Consider the following 4,912-nt stretch of genomic DNA (forward strand, 5'->3'; position numbering starts at 1 on the left):
GGTTTTTTGAGACAGGGTTTCTCTGTACCTTTGGAGCCTGTCCTGGAACTAGCTCTTGTAGACCAGGCTGGCCTCGAACTTGCAGAGATCCGCCTGCCTCTGCCTCCCGAGTGCTGGGATGAAAGGCGTGCGCCACCACTGCCTGGCTAACCACTGGGTTCTCAGTGTCAGAATTTATTTTGCGTGTGAGAGAGAGACTTCATTCTATCACAGCACTGCCAAAGCCACAACTCCATGTTCCTATTACTTTGTCTCATCTATTACTTTGTCTCATGCATGCTTGTTAAAAACTTGGAGTGAATCTGAAAGAGAATTTGTGGGACTAACACAGAGCACATTAATAAAACCATCATTATGATTCTCGGCAAAGAGTCTTAGTGGACAAGGCCACAAATCTTTCCAACACAGCTTGCTGAGAAAGAACAGCTTTCTTGGCCACTGCAGGAGTCCCGTGGTCACTCTTGTGGGCGTTCCTGTCGTCATTGCTGTCTTTCCTGACAGTTTCATGTCAGGAAAGGTCCTGAGTCCCAGGGGCAAAGTCACAAGCTTCTAGGTCTGTGGGACGCCTGTCCCTTCCCGTGCTGGCAGCTAGGCCTCTCCTTTTCACCGTGGCCGTACCCTTTAGCCAGAACGGCAGCCAAGGAGCAGCATATACCTTCCCCTCTTCACCTTCCACCCTGTCGAATGTTCTCAGCTTCTCCCTCTGCCCTACCTGCGAGCTCCTATCTTCTTCTGGCCAGGGCCAGGTGAGCACAGCACAGTCTCCAGGCCGCCTTCAGCAAGACTACCCGCCCCCTCTCATCCTCCACTGTTCTGCTTCCACTGCCTCTCCTCAGACAAGGAACTGAATGACAGGGCCTCAGAGACCATGGGGACCATGGCTAACCGCAGGCCTGCAATTCTATAGGTTCTCTGGAATTCGCTTCTATAGCCTGCAGCCTCCAACTCCCTTCTCCAGAGCCTTCCTGGCTACTCTGCTCCTGTCTCCCACTCCTCTCATACTCCCCCCTCCTTCTGTCCATTAGAAACTTCTAGAAGTTGAGGTTGCTCTGTGCTCTCTGTTGGAGTCTAGGTTGAGGTGACCACCACAGAGCAGCAGGGACACTGGATATAGGAAGTATTACATTGAATTTCTCGCCTTTGTCGATGTATTCTGGGCACAATTTAGCTCTCCTGTTTGAGAGGTCTCATCAACCACATCTGGACTGCGCCCTCCCTCTCTGTGGGATTTGCATTTAGGGATCCTGGTTTTGGTGGGGTCAGAGTTCCAAGGGAAATGTTTGCCTCAAACTTTCTGGCATTCCCTCTCTGTCTCTTACTCTCCCGCAAGCAAAAGACTGTTTTGATTTTCCCATCACCAGAAGAGAGCTTGAAAGAATGAGCCCCAGCCAGGACTTCCTGTTGGGCAATTTATACATTCGGGGCTTTGATTACACCTGCCAAGTCCCTCCCAGCAGGATCTAAACTCATATTTGATTGCTTCCATGAAAGAGGATGTATCCAGTTCCAACTAGGGCAGGAATAGCCGAGGATTCTGAGTCTTCAGGTTCCACCTGCAGAACAAGTTTGTGGAATCTACAAACAGCCGCCACAACTTCTGGATTTCTTTTCCATGACCCTCAAACCCATTAGCAGAGGGACTGCTGGCTGGGCACAGTGGTACATGTAACCCAGAGCTCCAAGTCAGAAACCTGAATGAAGCCAGAGCATCTGAAGAACGTAAGCCCAGGCTACAAACAAGTCAGCCTGGTGCACAGCAATGATGCCCTGTGCCCCCCACCCCCAGAAAAAAAATCAGAGTGGAGGACAAAGCCCCATGATTCATAACTGATTGCTGTCTTGGAAGATATTTTCTTCTGCCTGGAGTTAGAATAATTCAGGCATTAAGGCAATTTCAGTTTCACCAAATGAGATTAGGAGTGTAGCTCCTAGGATGAGCCCCTGAAGTATGTGGGTGCCAAAGGTACTGACTTAGCTATGCTTAGGAGTAAGCACTTTACCCACGGAGTCATTCCCCAGCACCATGAACTGAGACAGGGTCTTATCATGTAGCCTTGGTTAGCCTGGAACTCACCACGTCGACGAGGCTGACATTGAACTCACAAAGATTCTCCTGTCTCTTCTTCCTGAGGGCTGTAATTAAAGCACACACACACACACACACACACACACACACATTATTTTATGCTTATAGAATTTTATGTTTGGTCCTTTCAAGGAAAAATATACGTTTATTTATATATGGGCCTGGTGGAGGAGAACTGTAATTCCTGCTAATCTGGAGACCTAGGTGGGAAGACCATAGGTCCTAAGACTGCTTGGGATACAGAACAAGTTCCAGGCCAGCCAACATCATCCTGGCAGAAAGGCTCTAATCCCCCTCAGAAGAAAAAGTGAAAATGGGGGCCTGGTTCTATCTCTCAGTGATAGAGCCTGTATGTGGTTCTAGATTTGGATCCTCCGCACTAGAACCATAAGCGTATACATTCATTCATTCTTACAAATGTTGGGATTACTGAGGAAGGACACTGGAGGGTCTAGAACGGGGAGAGCAAGAGCCCATTTGTGCCCAGATCTGGGTATGAGGAAGACTCCTGTGTGGAACTCTAAAAGGCCTATGTATTGAATCTGAAAGGAGCTGTTAGGAAGTCTGCCTGTGCTGGATGTCAGGACCAGCATGAATTTTTAAAAATTTACTTTGCTTTTATTTTAAGACAGGGTTATTTTGTGATGCTACCCAGACTGTTCTCCATATCAAGATCCCCCTGCCCCAACCTCCCGAGCACCAGAATAGGTCTTTCAACTAACCAGAACACACCATTCCTCTTACAGCCAGGATAAAGTTTTTAGTCTGTCCCAGAAGTAGAGAAAACGAAGCAAATAGAGAAGCGGTTTGTTGGAAATGATGGCATTGGCAGCATTGTGACTCTGGGGAAGAAAGATGGTGTGTAAATACAGTTATGAGCAAATAACCCGTGGAACTGTGCAGAAGGGAATCTGTGAGGCAGCTGGCCCTCGGTCAAATGGCCGCACTCCCAGAGACAGGCCCAACCCAAACCTTTCAATCAGCCTCTGTCCTCTGGCCCTACTTACGCTGCTTTCTCCAAACATAAAATTGGGGCAGTGGGCTTTGCCAGTTTCATGGAGCCAAGACTCATGGTGGGGCTTCAAAGTACTGCCCTCTGAGTTTGGTTTCTGTGTTTTCTCGGGACGAAGGCCAGGTCATGATGGAGCACTAGGAGCTCAGGGTTGTTGGATGTCTCGAGATGTGCCGCGAGGAGAGGGAGAGCTGGAGCTTGAAGCTGTGGGGATGTTCGTGGCATCAAGAAGAACCGCACCCCCAAACAAGCAGTAGAACTCCCCAAAGTGGAGGAGAAGGAGGAAGTCTAAAACCTCTGAAAATTCAAAAACAAAAGCGTGTGCGTGCGCATGTGCGCACATGGACTCCTTGAGGGAGGGCAGAGATCATCCACAAGCAAGGAAAACTGACAAGCTGCAAAAGGCAAATGTGGTTCGCGCAATGCACCATCTGCCAACATCTGTAAAAACAGCTCCCGGGACGAGAAAGGAAGCATTTGGCTGAGAAGGCAGAGTCCACGGGTTTGAGCACTGATGACAGAGAAGTACAGTGGCACATTGGCCTCTCTGACTTATAGGACAGGTGGACAGACACACAGCCGCCACCCACATACACACACAAAGTGTTCAAAGTGTCACAGTTTTTTTGGTTTTTGGTTTTTTTGAGACAGGGTTTCTCTATGTAGGTAGCCCTGGCTGTCCTGGAATTAGCCTTGTAGACCAGGCTGGCCTTGAACTCACAGAGCTCTGTCTTCCTCTGCCTCCCAAGTGCTGGGATTAAAGGCGTGCGCCACCACTGCCTGGCAAAGTGTCATAGCTTTACAGCAAGATCTCCACGAAGTCCTTGCATGGCTACTAAGTTAAGTTAAATCTTAATCCAGTGAGGTCATGTGTGCTCATTTACTAGCATTTAAAACTGGGAGAATACAGTTAAAAGCTCAGCTTCTCCAACCTTCTCCAGTTCCAGCAGCTACAGGATAACTGCTGTCTGTGACACATGGGCATATTTGAAGAGATTTCTATTATTGTCCCCAATTTATAGGTAATGAAACAGATGACTGGGAACACTCAACCCAGGCTTTCAGGAAACGACAAAGCTGCTTTTCGGACCCTGCAAGCCTGCGTGTGGCACCTTGTCCTGTATCCTCCTCCCACCACCAGTTTCCAACGTACCCAGTACCAGGACATCTAGATCCAGCCCACAAACAGAAGGGTTCCTATCCAAAGTCAGACCACATGTGAAGCCAGCAAAGCCGGTGTCACTCTGAGATCCACTTTCCAGACTCATTTGAGCATCGCGTACCCCACTAACGCACTGTCATTGATATGACTGTCACTGAAGTCTGGGTGCCCTTTTCCCATCAAACGACTGTGGGAGAGAGGTGTGAGGAGGCCTGGTGTGACGGCTATTCCTGGTCGTCAGCCTGACGATATCTGGAATGAACTATAATCCGGAAATGGAGGGCACATTTATGATCCAGATCTTGAGACAAGAAGACAAATGCCTTTCTTTGATCCAGTCCTTGAGGCTGGAAGACACTGGCTTTTAATTCAGACCTTGAGGCTGGAAGACACACCTTTAATCTCGGTCACGTCCTCTGCTGGAGGGCTGGTGGAGAAGGAAAAGGGTGTGTTCCTTCTTCCCTTGCTTGTCCTCTTCCTGTCAACACACCCGTACCTTCACTGGCATTGGAGCCTGCTTCGTCAGGATTCCTGCTTTTACAGAAGACCAGTTGAGACTCCCAGGTAGCCATTTGTTTTGTTTTGTTTTGTTTTTGTTTTTTCGAGACAGGGTTTCTCTGTGGCTTTGGAGCCTGTCCTGGAACTAGCTCTT

The sequence above is a fragment of the Microtus ochrogaster genome, chromosome 19, assembly GCF_000317375.1.
Source record: "Microtus ochrogaster isolate Prairie Vole_2 chromosome 19, MicOch1.0, whole genome shotgun sequence".
In the NCBI taxonomy this organism is placed as follows: domain Eukaryota; kingdom Metazoa; phylum Chordata; class Mammalia; order Rodentia; family Cricetidae; genus Microtus; species Microtus ochrogaster.